Source organism: Lacerta agilis, chromosome 17 (genome assembly GCF_009819535.1).
Source record: "Lacerta agilis isolate rLacAgi1 chromosome 17, rLacAgi1.pri, whole genome shotgun sequence".
Lineage (NCBI taxonomy): Eukaryota > Metazoa > Chordata > Lepidosauria > Squamata > Lacertidae > Lacerta > Lacerta agilis.
Window position 1 is genome coordinate 10,361,189 of NC_046328.1, and position 20,156 is coordinate 10,381,344.

The following is a 20,156-nucleotide window of genomic DNA, read 5'->3' on the forward strand; positions in this document are numbered from 1 at the left end:
GAACTGGAAAACTCAGGATGCAAACTATGTGTAGGGCTTCACATCCAGAAAGTTTCCCATGTCACACCCCCCCCCCCAAAAAAAAACCCACACCACTGGCTATTTGTCACCCTGGCTTGTAATGTGCAAGGATTTCCACTTGCACAACAGAACACCCTGCCCGCCCCTTAAATCTGTTCTGAAGTCCCACTCAAACCTCTGGAGCTGATTTGGGGGGCAGGGGAATGCTTCTGGGGAAAGGATGAGAGGAAGTACCATTGCGCAAGAGAAAATACTTGTGTTGATGGAACGCATTCGCTGGATACCGCCCACAGAGTACAGTGCTACCTCGAGTTACAAACGCCTCAGGTTACAAACTCTGCTAACCTGGAAGAGTTACCTCGAGTTGATAACTTTGCCCCAGGATGAGAACGGAAATTGTGTGCGGGCTGCGCAGTGGCAGCAAGAGGCCCCATTAGCGAAAGCAGGGGTAGGCAACCTAAGGCCAGTGGGCCAGCTGCAGCCCAATCGTCTTCCCAATCCGGTCCGGGAATCAGCGTGTTTTTACATGAGTAGAATGTGTCCTTTTATTTAAAATGCACCTCTGGGTTATTTGTGGGGCCTGCCTGGTGTTTTTACATGAGTAGAATGTGTGCTTTTATTTAAAATGCATCTCTGGGTTATTTGTGGGGCATAGGAATTCGTTCATTTCCCCTCCTTAAAAATATAGTCCGGCCCCCCACAAGCTCTGAGGGACAGTGGACCGGCCCCCTGCTGAAAAAGTTTGCTGACCCCTGAGTGAAAGTATGCCTCTAGTTAAAAAAAGTTTCAGGTTAAGAACGGATCTCCGGAACGAATTAAGTTCGTAATTGGAGGTACCACTGTATACACAGCCTTCTGGTTATAAGAAGCAAAATGCCACAGGATACCAGCTGCTTAGAGCAGCAACCAGAGGGGACCTTTGCCATTGTGTCCTGCCTTTGTGTTCCCTCAAGGCATCCAACTGGCCATGGTGGGTAACAGGATGCTGGGCTAGATGGTCTGATCCAGCCCTTCAGTTAAAGTCTACCCTGCAGCGATAAGGACAGCCTCTGGGACAAAGTCTGAAAACAAGGGGTTGAATCCACAGCCTGCAAAAAAGGAATAATAATTAAAAAGCACCCCATGCAAAGCACCCGGCAACAAAAAGGCATTGTTCAGCAACTTTAGCAGTATCATTCTCACCCAGGCAGCATACACTCCCACTCAGATTGCTAGCCAGCGACTCAGCGTCTGCCATTGTTTGTGGTTAAACATCATTAAAAAGCCAAAGGGAGTTTAAAGTGCCCCGTACAATACAGCTGCTTCTATACTCACTTTGCAAGCTGTAAGCCAAAGAGCAAATGCCCTGGGGGCAGGCGGCAGGCAGGCAGCCACATAAAAAGGGAAATTTTGTTGGCCTTGCCCCCTCAGAAATATTCCAGTCCCTTTCTCCGAATTTTAACCTTTTGCTAAATTGCATAAGGGAAAGTGTGCAGGCAGTAGTCTACCCAGCTGCTCACTAAGTACCGTAGTCACACCATTCAATATGAGGCTACCTGTATTTCTACACTGGATGTTTCACCACGATTCCTGGCTCTCAGACTTAGGCCCTAAGGCTTAGGCCTGCCCTCAGCACACAACATCTTCAGTGGCCTCCCCTCACCAGGCAACTGCGCCTGAGCTGCCATTTTAGTTTCCAACAATGCCCTCAGATATACAGGCCCTAAGAAACTTGGATGTCCAACGGTAGAGCAATACAGGGTGCACAATACCCAAAGCCCGCCAAATTATTCTGGCGCCTGAGGCAGAGGATGCCGCAAATGTCTCTTTCCCTTCCCTGGAAGTCAAAACGCAACAATAAATTAACTAACAACTCGCTGCCTGAGGCAATTTGCCTCACTCCGCTTAGAAGTTCGGCAACCTTGGGCCAATCATGGTTGATCCGGCCTCGGAAGGTGCCTGTTGTCAGCTGCCAGGAGAAGGGCATGACCTAAAAAGGCAAGATGGAGGTTGGAGCAGACAATGAGGTGAGGAAGAGGCAAGGACGCAGCCCAAATAGGCACAGTCAACTTCATATACACTAGGGTCCATTACTCAAGGCAAAATATTGTTCAGACTGACAGGCCAGGACTGAGGCCAAGGCTTGATAGGCCTAAGTGAGCTGGGAATGGTCTATGACAGGGCTGGGCAACATGTGGCCCTCCAGATCTTTGTTGGCCTTCAAGTCCCATCACCCTTGACCGCTGCCAATGCTGACTGGGGCTGATGGGCATTGGAGTCCAACAACAACTAAACATCAGGAATAACTTTCTGACATTAAGAGTTGTTTGGCAACAGAATGGACTCCCTCAGAACGTGGTGGACTCTCCTTCCGTGGAGGTTTTTAGGCATCTGTCATGTACGGTCTGGTTGATATTCCTGCATTGCAGGGGTTGGACTAGATGACCCTCGGGATCCCTTCCAACTCTACAATTCCATGTATCTATGATTCTAACACACTTCCTTCATTTCGGGCAGAAATCTGACAGAAGCAACCTGTCACGGAGGTTGGAGCGGTGGGAATACACCAGTCCAAAAGACATTTAGATAACACATCCATTTTTACTGTAAGAGGGAACTGATATTCCAGTCCAAACTTGCTTTCTAATAAGGATGCCCTGTTAGAAACCAAGACATCCTTCAAAGGGCTTTAAGGCACGTGCTACTAATCGATGCTATTAAGCCAACAGTGTCATAGGATTTGTGTCAGGTCAGCAAGCTAAATTTATAAGGAGGCAATCTGGCTGGATGAAATGTAGTACTGAGAAGACGATGAAAATTCTGCTGAGTCTAGTGTGCCATGAAATAGTGTAGTTAGTAGTGGAAGGAAGACATTTTCTCAAAGACAGAGGTTTCCTTACACTGAAGCAGACCCATTGCCATATAGCCCAGCCTTACTGGCCCTAGCTGTCCAAGGTCTCAGACAGATAGCCTATCTGCAGATGTCAGGAATTGAATTCAGGGTTTTCTGAATGTGAGAAGCATGTGGTCCACTACTGACCTATGGCCTCTCCTTCCATTCTTGCCCATCAAATTTAGGTATTCTGGGAAAAGGGGAGATCTTGGGGGGTGAGGGATGTAGTAAGTTTCCTTCCAGAGTTTTCACCTGTCCTTTTTGGAGATCTTTTAAAGCTATTTAAGGGCTCTACCAGATGACCTGTTTATTCAGCATTCATCCTGATTCGCTTGAACAAAGCTCGTACGTAGTTAGTCTATGCCTGGTATTTATTGAGCATTTGTTCTGCTTGCAGAGGGTCTCCATGTCTTCCCATTCATTCATCCCACACTTTTTATGGTGCATTTTGTAACCACAAGTCGTCTGTTGTTATTGTATTATTATTTTTTTGCAGCACAGTGTTTTAATTCATTTTAACGGTGTAAACCTAAATTTCCAGGACACACTTGAATCCTTCCTGCAAAACAATGACAGTCCACCCATGAGGCAAGTTGAGGCAATCGCCTCGGGTAACAGGAACCACAGGGCAGGGTTCAAAATTAGCAGGGCGCCAAGTGCATTTTATGCCTAAAGATTGTCTATTTGCGAGCACCTCAAAAAGTCTGGGTGCCTTTTTTTTTTTTTTTTTGCGCGCCTGGCTGACACGGAAGGTTACTGAAATGTATGTGCTTTGAAGCCTCAAAGTATACGTTAAGGATGGACAATATGTTAATAATAAAGAGTAGAGTGTTTTGAAAACAGAAGTATGGTACCAAATTAAACATGCATTAACAATTTCTGCTAAAAATGTGATATTAACAATGTGTCACTTATGTGAATTGAGTATTAGTTTATGCTTATCAAAATAAAAAATAAGAAGTGTTGCTGACCCCCTCCACCCCCAAATGGCGACTAGGCATTCTGTTTTGGTGCCCACAACCCAGATCCCAGAAGCAATTTGTCTCCTAGCTTTTCTATCCCAGTTTCTAATGCTGCCACAGGGGAAGCGGATTTGGCCTCCAAGAAATGCATCGCCTGCCGCTGCTGCCACCGCCACTGCCACAATGGCAGTGACAGCTCTTGGCCAATAGAAGGCACTGTTGGTCTTCTCCCATATCTTTATACCCCTCCTTGTTCCTGATGTAGATCTTCACTCGCCCCTTCTTCCCTGGAGGGAGGTGGTGTTATTTTGTGGTTCACCTCAGGAACCAAAATGTTGGGCCAGCCCTGCTCTGAGTAATAATAATAATAATAATAATAATAATAATAATAATAATAATAATAATAATAATTGCTTATACCCTGCCCATCTAACTGGGTTACCCCAGCCATTCTGGGCAGCTTCCAACAAAATATAAAGGGACAAAACAAAACATCAAACATTAAAAGCTTCCCCTAACAGGGATCCGATAAATTAAGTCACACTTAATACATCCATAATTACTGCTTCAGTTTATTTTGAGTTGCAATTCAACTGAGTTTTACTCAAAGTAGACCCACAGCTGATGGCTAAGTGTGTATTAGTATAAGTATAAAGAGTGTATAAGGGAGACCCAGAAGTAAGTCCCCCCTTAGCCATTACGTTCCTTAACGGACCTGGGCTCTTAGCCCCCACAAAGGTACCAGCACAAGTCCACTAACGAACCTAGAAGAATCTACAAAGGTAAGTGTAGCATAGTGGCTAACAGATGGTACAGTGAATCAGGATTGTTATTACTTTTTTGGAAGGATAGCACCTCTGCCATAGGGTTATACTTCTTGACTCCCAGAAAAAAGAAAAGAAAACATCACAGGAAGGAAGCCAGCCTGATCCCATCCATCATCCAGAAAAGAAGCATCTGTAGGGAGCTTGCTTTCCCCTCTCTGCTAGAATGAACACTCAGCTCCATTTGCCGTGTGACCACAGAGCTGAAAGGAAGCCCACACTGGCCTCATCCATTAGCCAGGGAGCTGAGGGCTCCTGGGTTATACGGGCTTTGAGTTTTTTTGTGCATGTACTGGTGCATTCTGCCGTAAACCACATTGATAATTACTTGATCTAAAGGCAAGATAAAAAATTTTCTAAAAGGATCAAATGAAGACAGACCACATCCTTACAGTCACCAATATAGGGATAACAAGTGGTCCTGCAACAAAATGTTGTGTGGAGAGCTCGGGCTCAGGGTTCCAGGCAGCATTCCATGCCCTCTTACAAGTTACTCTGTTCCATTCCTTCTTCCCTCAGTTTTCCATTACGGTAACTATCAGCAAGTATTCTGTGGCCAATGAGCATGCTCAGTCCTCATTAGGTTATTTAGGGATTTTCCCCTACCTGAGGTTTTATTTCTGCTCAAAAATATTATTTTTTTTAATTGCAATCTTGCAGCCTGCAAACCTGCAAATACCTTGTGAATGGAACGTGGTTTTTATTTTATTTTTTATTACAGAAGTTTGCTATCAGGCTATAGACCTACCCTACTTTACAAGGATTACAAGAAGAGAGTGGTTCTCCACATTAAGGCCTGCGCATGCACCATACAGCTCAAATACATGGCTTCACCCGAAAAATCATGGGAACTGTAGTTTACCCCTCAAAGAGCTACAGTTCCCCAGCACCCTTAACATACAACTGTTCCCAGGATTTTAAGCCACATGCTTTAAATCTGCTTTAAATATTTGGTGTGCATATAGGCCTCCATGTGAAGTGCTTTGACACTCTACAGCTAGAATATTACCTTATAAGCACAAATGCTAATAACTTTGCAAAGAAAGCATTGCATATTAGACAATTATATAGAGTCATGCCTCGGGTTACAGCTGCTTCAGGCTGCGCGTTTTCGGGTTGCGCACCACGCCAAACCCGGAAGTTACTTCCGGGTTTCGGAGCTCGCACATGTGCAAAAGCACCAAATCGCAACCCGTGCGCGCGCAGACATGGCGCTGCGGGTTGCGAACGTGCCTCCCGCACCGATCGCATTCGCAACCTGAGCGTCCACTGTATATCTTGTCAGGACTGTGGTTTTCTTTCCAATAGGCAATAGGATTTTGGGTGGGGGAATCGCTGACATTTGTGTTTGCAGTGACCTTCCCCCAACCCAATTAGGTAAGTTCGGAAAGAAACTTAATTAAGGCTACAATCCGGTCTGTGCACATGAACTTAGAAGCAAGGACTTCCAAGTTTACAGACAGAAGGTCAGTCTACAAAAAATAATAATAATCAAAAATCCTTGTTGCTCATTGCACGACTTGTTTGGAAAAATGTGATCCCATGAATGGAAAGGCATGGAAAAATTGCACAAGACTGGGCTTTCCCTTCAAGTGAGCAATCCATTCTACCGGAATAATATGGAGACGGAGGATTGATTTTCTGCACACACTTACTGAAATTAAGGGGACTAAAAAACATTTGTGCGTTAACTTTTGGCTAGATCACTCTTTGTGTCTTTAGCTTGTCGCCCTTTGTTCTCCAATGTCCTGTGTTCATTCTACTTCTCTCTGCGTTTTGTACATCCACAGACAAGCCTGTTCTCTCCCAACTACCCGCCCCCCCCCTCCACCGGCCCAATTTGATTTCCAGGGAGTCTATATTGGCAGCCTGTCAAGCCAAATGTTCACTCCGCTATCGACACAGCCAGAGGCAAGGGGGTTCGCTGATGCCAGCCAAGCCTTGTTTAACTAATGTTACTGTTTTATAACATGACATGCTTGGCGATAGCGAAAAGGAAAAGCATTAGGGAGAAAACTTAATCTAGTGATTAAAACGCAATACTTGGTGTTGCTGGCTGCAAACCCTGGCGGCGTGCCTCCCCCCTCAAGGCTGGGTGGGACCTGTATCTGACGAGAGGTTGTTTCATTAACTAAACGTCCCAGGATACAGATGACGGCAGACCTCATAAGAAAAGTGAACTGGGCCAGGCATGACTGCAGCTAAATACGTGCTGCTCCCAGGATGACTTTTAAAGAAGTACGATCCCAGGCACAAAAATACACAAGAATCATAGAATTGCAAAGTTGGAAGGGACCCCCCAAGGGTGATCTAGTCCAAACCTCTGCAAAGCAGGAATCTCAGCTATAGCACCCATGGCTGTTGGCCATCCAACGTCTGCTTAAAAACTCCCAATGAAGAAGAGCCCACCACCTTCCAATGGAGTCCGTTCCACTGTCAAACAGCTCTTACTGTCAGAAAGTTCCTCCTGAGGTTTAGTCAGAATCTCATTTCTTCTGACTTGAATCCACTGGTTCGGATCTTAGCCTCCACAGCAGGAGAAATCAATTGTTATTCCCCTGCTGAGCTGTTTTAGGTTGGAGGGGTGTTGAAGAGAGTTTAGAGCAGAGGTCAGCAAACTTCAGCAGAGGGCTGGTCCACTGTCCCTCAGACCTTGTGGGGGGCTGGACTAAGGTTACCAGTTTTTTTTCCAATAAATCCGGGGACACTTTTCAACTTCCTACTAAATAGATGGATTTTGTCAGAGGACTGATTTGTAAATCCGGGGACTGTCCCCAGGAAAATCTGGTAAGAGGAATCAACAAATCCGTCAACTTTTTTTTAATTCTTTCAGATTCTTGGTTTTCCACATACAGTGGTACCTCGTGTTACGGACAGGATCCGTCCCGGAGGCCCGTCCGTAACGTGAAAAGCCCGCAACTCAAAGCGCTGTGTCTGCGCAGGCGTGTGGCGCGATTTGGCGCTTCTGCGCATGCGCGAGCAGCGAAACCCGGAAGTAACCCATTCCGGTACTTCTGGGTTGCTGCAGGACGCAAGATGAAAACACTCAACCTGAAGCGGACGTAACAGGAGGTATGACTGTATTTGCATCAATTTGCGTCGTTGCTGTTTTTCAAGCCCTAATGAAAATTTATCAGCAATTTAGAGTGTATATTCTCCAAGTTACACGTTTTTGCAAGCAATTCCCCGTAATATAATGCATTTCTGTACATTGTTTTCACAAATATATGCATGTTATACACACTTCCCCAATAGATCTGTAGAAACATAGATGTAGTGAACACCATCAGAATGGATGCCCCCATTTGCCCACACCAAGTTCTCTGCACCTTTCTTTTCAAAGTGCTTCAGGTGTCCTACTTTATAACGTTGCCAAGAGACTTACCGTATTTTTCTGTGTATAAGACTAGTTGTTGTTTTTTAACAAAAAAAATAGGTTTAAAATTGGGGCCAGTCTTATACACGGGTAGTGCTGAGGTGTGTTTTCTTAATTTGGAGTCCACAAAAATAGGGGACTTATACATGGGGGCGTCTTATACAGACTTTGGAAGGATCAATAAGCACTGCCCACTGCACAATGATCCGAGTACCTTATGGCCCTGGCTACATTTAAACAAACTTCACATGGGCATTTGGAGGGCTTATATTAACTTAAGGTGCAAGTTTCCTTTTTCTGGAGACAGTGTGGTGTAGTGGTTAGAGTGTTGGACTGTGATGTGGGTGGCGCTGTGGTCTAAACCACTGAGCCTCTTGGGCTTGCCGACTGGAAGGTCAGCGGTTCGAATCCCCGCGACGGCGCAAGTAGATAAATAGGTACCGCTGTGGCAGGAAGGTAAACGGTGTTTCTGTGCGCTATGGTTTCTGTCACAGTGTTCTGTTGTCCCTGAAGCGGTTTAGTCCTGCTGGCCACATGATTCGAAAGCTGTCTATGGGCAAACACCGACTCCCTCAGCCTGAAAGCGAGATGAGCGCTGCAACCCCATAGTCGCCTTTGACTGGACTTAACCGTCCAGGGGTCCTTTACCTTTACCTGAGACCTGGGAGACAGGGGTTTTAGTCACCATTTTTCAGAATAACCTACCTCAAAGGGTTAGTGTAAGGATAAAACAGGTAGAGGGAGAACCTCAAACTCCTTGGAGAAAAAAGTGGGATATCAGCGCAATAAGTAAGTATTTTATGTTACTCAATTTCCCCCCCTTCCCCCTTCTTTTCCTTTATTTAATTTGCAAATTCTAAAAATGGGAAAAATTATAGTGGATTATTTCTAAATTTTCAGTGATGCAAGAAAGTGTCCTCACTTGTCCTCCTGTTTGATGATGCATTTCCTCTTTTTTCGCAAAGTGTAAGCAGCAAACCCAAAAGCACTGTATGGATGCTGGGAAATGTGCCTTATTCCAGACCATTCTGTTCCACTAACTGCTCTGTGCCCAATACTGAATTTGGCCTTGAGCTATGGAAAAATGAGCTGTCTGTTTCCTGCTCTGAACTCTGAAACATCTGCAATTTCTCGTGTTATGTCAGCCACTGCTTTCTGTGGTCCCCTGTATAAAATTAGAGGAGGTTGGATTCCCTCGCTGCAGAAAGGGAGGGAGAGAGAGAGAGAGAGGCAGATATAAAAAGTATAGGGTGGTAAGAGGGAAATGTAAACAATAATTAAAAATAAAAGAACTACTCCCATCATTTCTCTTCCCCCCGCCTTCCCCGCAACCCCCTCTGCAGCTCAAAGGCTTTGCACCACATAAATATCTACTTAGGAGCCTGCAAAATCTATACTGCGATCTCCAGAACAGCTTCTCAAGCACAATGCTGCTGAAGTGAGTGGACATACGGTACTCCACAGTTAAAAGCTGTTGAGTACTGCTCTCGTGTATCATAAGCGCTCCAGATGAAATCAGAGGCTTCTCAAATGTGGTCCTAGAAAGCTTTCTCCAAGCTAAGGAAGAACTTAGTTGTACCCAGGGCCGGATTTAGGTTTGATGAGGCCCTAAGCTACTTAAGGTAATGGGGCCCTTTATATGTCCAGCTGTCCTTTGTCAACAACAAATTGTCGCTGTTCTTTGTGTTGAATATATGCTATACAGTAATTTATGGAGCTAATAGGTATCTAAAGCCATTTGCACATAACAAAATATGTATTTTATCAAAGTAATTGTTACAACCAGTCCATGTACCGGTAGAACAAGTGTAGGCAACCTAAGGCCCGGGGGCCAGATATGGCCAAATCACCTTCTCAATCCAGCCCATGGACGGTCCGGGAATCAGCATGTTTTTACAAGAGTAGAATGTGCCCTTTTATTTAAAATGCATCTCTGGGTTATTTGTGTTGCATAGGAATTCATTCACCCCCCCCAAAAAAAAATATAGTCCAGCCCACCACATGGTCTGAGGGACGGTAGACCGGCCCACGGCTGAAAAAGGTTGCTGACCCCTGATGTAGAATGTAGGCACCCTATATATAGAGATGAGGAAACCAGTGATATTTTAGGGAGCAGGCTAGCAGGTGGGGCCCATTACTTACACAATAGGAGCCTACACAACACAAAACACTGTTGCGGTGTATACGTTTTATTTGTTTTTTATCTTATATTTTGGAACTGTACATCCAGGTTTTTTTTCTTTACTTTTTTTGTGGCCCCCAAGAGAGTGGGGCCCTAAGCTATAGCTTATTTAGCTTATACGTAAACCTGGCACTGGTTGTACCACCCAAATGTAGCCAGCCTGAGAATTGCAGGGCTAGCCCAAGCCATTTTGCTGCCTGACAAGAAGGGCAATATGGTGGCCCCTCTCCACATCATTCTGTGTATGTAGAAGCTGGCTGGAGACTGGCAGCTTCAACAAGTGACAACAGGACAGTATTGTCCATCTCAGCCGAGGAGAACAGGCTGCCATAGGAGGCACCTGGCAGGGTGGGTGGCTCACACAGCTCTGCCCACAAGCATCTCGGCACCGACTCCCACTCTCCTGGCATCAGCCACTTGAGGAGGTGCCTCAAGCTGCCCAATGGTAGGGTCAGTTCTGCAGGGATAAAACAGTAGAGCTAGATGCAATGGTGGGGACGGACCTTCACCCTATGGCAGAATTTAAGAAACCTAAACATTCTGGTTAGTAATTGTCTCTCTCCTGCAAGCCACTGGCAGTTTGGAGGCAGCCTGGAGGAAGAAGACATGTAAACACCCCACAAGCAAATCAGGATTGGTGCGGAATGAAAGCTCATTATCATAGAACCTCACGCTAAACAAATCAGAATGACTGCTCAATAAAGGACCGGGCATGGTGTATCTGCCACTTGCACTTTGTGCAGGCAGATCAGGATGAATGCTCAATAAACAGGTCATCTGGAAGTTTGCCCATGACAAGCATTCCCCCCACCCCCGTTCCTAATTCGGGGGAAAGGCAGCTTCAGAAGCTTACGCAATGAGGTCCAGTGTTCCGTTTTCCTTTAGCCTATCTTCTTCTTCCTCTCCCTTCAACCCCCACCCTGCATTTTCAAAACGTTTGAACACGTGGTGTGATTTTTGGCTACCATCCTAAGCAGTGAGAACAATGAGACTTCCAAGTAAACAGCGATTAGGATTGGGCTCTTTTATTCAATTCCGGAAACACCTGGAGTGCTGTATTGTGTAGCCAAGTGTCTCAAAAGCTAAATGGCACTGTGTGTTGTAGCTACCAGGCTACATTCAAGCTGCTGATTCCTGGTGTTCAAAGCGCTATGGGACTAGGATACCTGAAATATTGTCCCACTCTTTTATATAACCTTTGATCAATGTGTTCTGCACGCGAGGACCTCCTGCAGATATCCATCACATCAGGAGAGGAATCAGGCCTTTAGAGTTGTTGCAGCTATCCTGCGGAATTCCTTCCCTTGAAAGGCAGGTGCCACTTCTGCTGCCTTTTTAGCATCCATTGACGGTCCACGGATTGAGGTTGAATCCCAACAAGACCGAAGTACTGTTTCTGAGGGACAGGGGGAGGACAGGTGTGGGAGACTCCTTGGTCCTGAATGGGGTAGCTGTGCCCCTAGAGGACACACGTGTTTTCACTAGTCGTGATTCGTGAACAGGGGCAAAGAACTATGTTGGGCCCCTGGCCATTGGAAATCCTATTGGATCTCTTAAAGGTAAAGGTAAAGGACCCCTGATAGTTAAGTTCAGTTGTGAATGACTCTGGGGTTGTGGCGCTCATCTCGCTTTACAGGCCGAGGGAGCTGGTGTTTGTCTGCTCCGCAGACAGTTTTTCTGAGTCATGTGGCCAGCATGGCTAAGCTGCTTCTGGCGCAACGGAACACCGAAACCAGAGCAGCGCACGGAAATGCCGTTTACTTTCCCGCCGGAGCGGTACCTATTTATCTACTTGCACTTTTGGGGGGGTGCTTTTGAACTGCTAGGTTGGCAGGAGCTGGGACTGAGCAACAGGAGCTCACCCCATCGTGGGGATTCGAACCACCAACCTTTTGATCAGCAAGCCCAAGGCTCAGTGGTTTAGACCACAGTGCCACCCGCGTCCCTATTGGATCTTCTACTGGTTTGAAATTATGTCACCAGCCTACATCTCAAAGCAGCCCTGTTTAGGGAAGCTTTTAATGTTTAAAAGTTTACTGTTTTAACATTCTGTTGGAAGCCGCCCAGAGTGGCTGGGGAAACCCAGCCAAATGGACAGGGTATAAATAAATTATTATTATTATTATTATTATTATTATTACACATGAATTTCAGCGGAGACCCTTAACACTTTTTCTGCTCTCCCCCCCTCCCCCCTGTGAAAGTATCATCCAATCACCTGCTGAGGAAATCCTATCCTGCTTGCACCAGGACCCACAACCCCCTAAGGCTGCTCCCAAACTGCTTGAGGTAACTAAGAATACTGGATTGCTGCAATGCACCACATTTTGAAGAGATGTGTTATTTTAAGGGCATGCATGCTGCAGTTATGCTACTAAACTGCTGTGACAGCTGTGACCTTAATGTGACAGCAAAATGCCAAGAAATGCCTTCAAATTTAGCAACGTTTTGCAACCCTGCAACCCTGCGGGGCAATCGCTGCAACGGCCCAATTTGCTGAGCAGAAGTACTTGGGTTGAAGCCGATTTAGAGGTCTTATGAGTCGGGGGGGGGGAAGCTGCAACAAAACGTTGCAGGATGAAGTTTTCCTGTTCACTGTTCCAAGTCAGCCAGCCAACCCCCTCTCGATGATACTCCCTTCCATTTCCCTGCATCCTGCCTGCCCCCACAACAAAACAGTGTGTCAAGATTCCATGGCCACTGAGCCTCCAACAGGCCAATTTTAGGCCCCTTCTGTTGTAGTTTTTCCTAAAGAGTTTCTTTATGCACTTCTGCAAACCTGGGGGTTCCCCAACGCCAGCTGATATCCTTCCTCCTGTGAATGGATGGTGCTGTTTCAGCTACAAAAGCAACAGAACTCGTGCCTGAACACCTGAAATACAGTGAACGAGTCCAAGACTAGTTGTGCCAGTTACTTGTGTGCAAATTGGAGGAATTCAGATTTTTATTCATAGGGAAGAGAGTTTCTTCATCATCCATTCACTGACTGCTTTTCCAGGAGTTCCACATGCTTTCATACATATATGCTTGGTTGCATTCACACTGCTTTATGGGTTGACTAGCCTGAAATTTGTATACATACTTCATTGCTGTCACAGATGTAAAACAAGAAAGCAAGCAACACCACAAGTCCTGATAGGGCCAAATTTTGCGCAATTACAGGAGATGGCTGGTAGAAAATAAAATAAAATGTGAGAATGCAGATAGTTTGGTGAGAAAGGGTTAAAACCTTTATCCATAATCCTCCTGATGTAGCTTGACAGCAAGAAAGCTTTCCCGGTTGGAGTGTGAACATGACGATTTGATTTGATTTATTGTACTACTATTGTAGTTTCATCCAAATGAATCTCAAAGTGGTTTACACATAACATAATAAAAGATAAGAGCATGAATCATATAAAACAATTAACAAATCAATCAAACAGTTACAATCTATAAAACACCATTAACAAAAAGCAACTAAAAAAATAAATAAAAATGAGCTAAACATCACAATTACAGCAAAAGCATGCCAGGTTTTGGTATAGCTGCCAGCATGTGCAGAATCCAGATTTGCAGAACTGCAACATTTGGTCTAACTATCGCTTTGCGCCCCCCCCCCCCGCCATTCTAAAGGCAAGTAAGCAAGATTCCTGTCTTCCTTCCAAAAGCACCAGTTGGTAGACACTTCCTACTGCAGGAGGCCTAACAGTTGATGTGGCAATGGTGGATCGTTACATATTTATATGCTAACCCCATTTACCTGCTAGAATGCTAAATTAATTCCATGCCCCTGTTAGATCCCTGACAGTTATACAGACAGACAACTTGGTCTCTGGCCAATTCTAAGCATGCAGTTATCAAGGCAGACTGGCCCTTAAAAGCTTGGGTCTTCTCCTTGGCACGCTTGACGGAGTCGTCCTCAGTGTGACTCGGCTTTTCAGCTGTTAGCACAGGACTGACTCAGCATTTCTGATCAGGCAGCAGCGGGAGTCAGTGAAACAGAGGAAGGCAGAGGCAGCTTTGTTAGCTGCTGCACAATTTCACACCCCATCAGCAGAATCCCACGAAATCACCACTGCTGGTGGCTTTCAAATATCGCATCAGAAACAGAGGTGTTGTTATATGAGGAAGGCTCTGCTTCTTATACTGTACACTCACGCCCTTTAGGCAGAGGCCGCATTTGCACGCCAAGGTAAGCCAAGGTTACTGTCTTATCGTGGTTCATGGTGCATGGGTGATGTGCTAGCGCATGATGCGAAATTACTCCTGCTTTTGTTCATTCTGCAGTGCAAGGAGGAGAAACGACCCAGGAGGCTGCAATTAAGCTTGGCTTCCTGTGGTGTCTGAAACTGGAGTTGTGGTTTGTTTCTTCCTAACAAGGCCAGGACTCATAAGCCCCAAACAAACCATGGCTTAAAACAGGGATGGGGAGTCTGTGACCCTCCAGATGTTGTTGGACACTAATTCCCATCATCCCATCCAGCAAGGTCAAAGGACAGGGATGATGGGAATTGTAGTAGAACAATATCTGGAGAGCAACAGAAGGAATGAAGAAGTTTGCCAAGATCCGTTTAAATTCTCTGTAAAAACTCTAGGCGTAATCATACTATCTAAAACTAAAACCCCAAACTAAAAACTATTCATGATTGCTAATGATGTGCATCTCAGCAAAATTGTCTTTCCACTGCCATGTTTACACTTAGGCAGGAACGTTCATATGTCCAAGGAATACATACTTGTCTGTGGGGCAGTATCATTAGTTAGCCATACTTTAATCCTACTAAAATAAATGTTAAATCATCCTTGTGGATCCATTCAGGAATGTAAGACTTTCCACTGGAGTGGTGGTGAGAAAGAATAGCAGGGCCTTGTCACAGGTAGGTAGCCGTGTTGGTCTGCCGTAGTTGAAACAAACAAACAAACAAACAAAATCCTTCCAGTAGCACCTTAGAGACCAACTAAGTTTGTTATTGGTATGAGCTTTCGTGTGCATGCACACTTCTTCAGATACCTTGTCAGTTACAGCCCCAGTTTTACGAACATTCTTTCTCTGACCAGGCCTGCCTACCTATGCAGGAGAATGAGATGGCAAAAGTCCCAAGGTTGTAGAGAGGGAGGCACGGTATCATTTCAAATTCCAAGTGGGGGAATCAATTTTTTTACAGTGGTACCTCGGTTCCTGAACGCCTCCGATGTCAAACGTTTTGGTTCTCAACTGCCGAAAACCCGAAATGCTTCTGTTTTCGAACGTACCTCGGAACTCGAACGTACGACGCAGCTTCTGCTGAGTGCAAGAAGCTCTTGCAAACAATGGGAAGCTGCGCCTTGGTTTTCAAATGTTTCAGAAGTCAAATGGTCTTATGTTCAAAAACCGAGCTACCACTGTAATCCCTAATGGGGTGGGGGGGAATTCCCTGACAGAAAAAAAAGGTAGCCTAGCAGGTAGGAAGACCTCTACCCCTGCAAGTTTTCTATTTGTTTAAAAAGAAAAAGAGTGAGACCATGTGGTTTACTGTCATTTTGAAGTCACATAGAATTCTGTGTTGAGAGAATGGACTTTGTTCCCACTTCATTCTGCTGTATGTACAGTACACTCACAATTTACATGCATTTAACTTGTGCGCATTCAGCTTTACACGCTTTGCAAAAATATTAAAACAAATTGAAAAGGGGGCGGAAAGGACACCATTTTGAACCAAGATGGTAGACTGAACTTTTCAAAACTGCACTGATCCCCATTTCTTGGAATTCCTGGACAATGCCAGGTAAAAGTCTGCTAGAGTGTGTGTGTGCATGCGAGTGTGTATGGTGTATACAGTATATATAGCCAAAGGCCCAGTTTGCACAGTGATAAATTTTGTTAATGGCCCTTCTGGGGTCAAACAGTGTGCAAGTGCCTGTTGTCCAGTGGCCCCCACTTTGCTCAACCCATGTTGAGAGAAGAAGCATAGTCCTTGGCTTGTTGTTATGCCTGAACCAGAATCACAGTGTGTTTCTCCCTAGCAAACCATGATCAGCAAACCATGGTTTCACAAGCACGTTTCGTTCAGGAGGGAAACGCTGGGATCCTAGGCTGGGACATTGCAAGCCAAGGATTCATGGATTGTTTCCAATGGAGGAGCAACGCAGGCATGGCTGAAAAATAACCACTGCCAAGGGCTGAGCAGCAGTTAGTCTTTGTTTTAAATCAGAGATGAGAAACCTGTGGTCCTTCAGTTGCTGCTGGGCTACAATTCCCATCAACCTTGATCATGAGCCACTGCTAGCTGGGACTTATGGAAGTTGGAATCCAAAAGCATCTGGAGGGCCATGAGTTTCTCTCTCTGCTTTAAATGAAAGCTCAGGCTCTTGAGAATCCACAACAGCTTCCCAATTCAGCATTTGCTCCTAAGATGCAAACTCTGTGCCGTAACTGCATGCACACAGATTACTGAACATGCTGCCAGTTTGGAAACCAGCTCTGCAGAACATTGGGGACGATGCCAAATGGTTGAAACGCAAGAGGATTTCATAAAACCACTTGACAAAGGGATCTCAAGGGACAGCAATCATGCCTCCTAATTTCTCACCCTTCCTCCCAGACAAAAAGGAACTGCTTTGAAGATTGGCTTCATTCTTCACCCAAGCTACTAGGACTTGGAAAGCTATCGCAACAGCTGCTGCTCTCTAAGAGCCAACTCATGGCGCCATAGATCACACTGAGATCCTCGGGAGCAGAAGACTATTTATGCTAGCCTCTTAATTGAGCGTTCCTCTGCCAGCCAAGACATTCCGTGCACCGCCACGCAAATAATGTAAGCTAATTTGCAGCTAAGCGCTGCCGTTGGAAACATACTTTATAAATATCTTCCTCAGCTGAGCAAGGGGAGCCTGGCAGAAGGCAAGTGTTGAAATGGTATAAGGAATGCACAATGGGCAACGAATACAAGCACCCTCTTTCATTGGAGAACAGGAGGTTGACTCTGGCCTATGACTTGACCGCGAGCCTTGGAGAACCTGCCTAATAGGTTTTCTCATCCCCAATAGAAGACACTGCAGGGTGTACTGAATGCAGCAGAAGGTTAGGACAAGAATGGCCCAACTAATGTATTTAGACCATGAAAGTCTAAATCTCAGGGTCGTGGGTTCGAGCCCCACATTGGGTGAAAGTTTCCTACATTGCAGGGGATTGGACTAGATGATCTTTGTAGTCCCTTCCAACTCTACAATTTTATGATCTAAGCGAGGGATGCCTCACTCCACTTAGGTGGACCTGGCACTGTTACATGTGCCACATAATATGTGTTCCGGTTTGTAAGAAATTGATCTTTTAATGTAGAAGCACCCACACTTCCTGCCTACTGACCACAGGCAGGCTACTTCGCTGTATATACTCTTTTTGGGCCTTCTAAAAAAGACGCCAGACACATAGAATGTTGATGTGTTTTAATCTGCTTTTTAGCTTCTTGTTGATTTTAATTTTTAATGTTTAAAATCATTCTTTTTAACATTCTTTTTAACTTATTGTTTTATTCTTTTTGCAAACCACTTTGAGGCTTTATTACAAGCAATATATACATCTAGGGGAATAATTAAATAAATTTCCCCTCCCAATTTTAAGTTCTGTTTTCCCTACTTCTGCACAGTTTGTAATAATAAAAAAACCACAACACAAAACTTTGTACAACTTTTTGTGCGCGTTTCTCTTAATGTATGCATTTTTGCCTATTATACAGAGTTTTTGCAAGCCAGGTCCCTTAATATAATGCATTTTAATACGTTAATTTCTCTAACGTACACATTTTTCTGTACACACTTTTCCTACTAAATGCATTTTTAACACTTTTTAAAAAAGTTTTTGGGAACTTCATCACAAGATTTGGAGAAATCTGATTTTTTCCATTTTATAAAATCCATCTTCCAGTATCAACTTTGCTTTCTCTTTCTCTTTCCACCATGAGCCAAAATATGTGTTCTACAAGCTCAACTGAACTCAATACTTCTGAGTAAACAAGAACAAGATTGTGCTGCACACATAACAATGCAGTAGTACACCTTTAGAAATCAAGAAGTTTCTATTAACGATTTGCTGTTTTTCATCAAATTGAAGAATCACAGCAAACAAGAATATAAGGACAGCCTAGAACGTTGATGGACTAGACCACCCAAATGTGAGCAGAGTAACATTCAATGAAAGAAGATGGACCCTAACAACACATTATTTTTAGGGCTACCATCCAATTACAGCAGGGGTCAGCAAACTTTTTCAGCAGGGGGCCGGTCCACTGTCCCTCAGACCTTGTGGGGGGGAGGGCTGGACTATATTTTGAAATAAAATATGAACAAATTCCTATGCCCCACAAATAACCCACAGATGCATTTTAAATAAAAGCACACATTCTACTCATGTAGAGATGCTTGTGGGCAGAGCTGTGTGAGCCACCCACCCTGCCAGGTGCCTCCTATGGCAGCCTGTTCTCCTCAGCTGAGATGGACAACACTGTCCTGTTGTCACTTGTTGAAGCTGCCAGTCTCCAGCCAAACTTCTACATACACAGAATGATGTGGAGAGGGGCCACCATATTGCCCTTCTTGTCAGGCAGCAAAATGGCTTGGGCTAGCCCTGCAATTCTCAGGCTGGCGACATTTGGGTGGTACAACCAGTGTCGGGTTTACGTATAAGCTATAGCTTAGGGCCCCACTCTCATGGGGGCCACCAAAAAAATTAAAGAAAAAAAACCTGGATGTACAGTTCCAAAATATAAGATAAAAAACAAATAAAATAAAACCTACATACTGCAACAGTGTTTTGTGTTGTGTAGGCTCCTATGGTGTAAGTAATGGGCCCCGCCTGCTAGCCTGCTCCCTAAAATATCACTGGTTCCCTCATTTCTATATATAGGGTGCCTACATTCTACATCAGGGGTCAGCAACCCTTTTTCAGCCACTGTCCCTCAGACCATGTGGTGGGCCGGACTATATTTTTTTGGGGGGGGGGGATGAATGAATTCCTATGCCCCACAAATAACCCAGAGATGCATTTTAAATAAAAGGACACATTCTACTCATGTAAAAACACACTGATTCCCGGCCCGTCCACGGGCTGGATTTAGAAGACGATTGGACCGCATCCAGCCCATGGGCTTTAGTTTGGGGACCCCTGAATTAAAGCTACAATCCTTGGAACATTGACCATGGAGTAGGTCCCATTTAACAAAACTTCTGAGCAAATAAGCACAGGACTGCACTGTTTAGTCACATTGCTTTTAATCAACTGAATCTGCATATATTCACATGCAAACAGGCAAAGCCACATGTCACATCAAGCATCCATCATAGACGAGGCATATCTTTCTTTATGTCAAGAGCCTTGATAATTTTAGAAAGGCATGGCAAGAACAAACGCAAGCAAAGAAAACATGAAAGTAGCACAACATCTCAGCCAGTGTTACCTTTACCCATTCCTCCCTACATTCCTTTCAAGTTTGATACCACCCTCCTTCAAATCAGCGGGGGGGGGGGGAATACCTTAGATTGCTCCAAATCAAGCCTGCTAAGAAGACAGTGGTTTTCACTGCTGCCAAGATTGGTGGAGAAAGGTGTTGTTCCAGTGGGGAGCTGCACACAACTGAAGTCTTATGTAAGCTGGCTTCAAATCCCCAGAGAAGCTGGCTGGACTGCAAAATGACCCTCACCTGATTTTAGTCTGCAAGGCTTGGGAGACAGGGGTACTGCAGGGACACTGAAAGCGGGGTAGAAAGGTTGTGCCCTCTAGGTGGGAGAAGTCTGGATACTGTCCTGTGGTTTTTCACTGAGGAAATGAAAGCATCCCCAGAAACCTCAGCCATGCAGCTGCAAGGTCAAAGGGTCAGGGCTCACAACAATTTCTGCACTGTATGGGGTGGCATTTGAATTTGTCTTGCAAATTTCGGCTAGTCCAAAACAACAACTGGGGGAA

The 20,156-nt window shown here is 45.0% G+C and overlaps 1 protein-coding gene across 1 annotated transcript in view; it reads right to left on the bottom strand.

The window, feature by feature from the left end:
* The window catches only part of ZDHHC8 (zinc finger DHHC-type palmitoyltransferase 8), a 130,818-nt gene that overhangs the window by 52,326 nt on the left and 58,336 nt on the right, over nt 1–20,156 (bottom strand). The window lies entirely within an intron of this gene.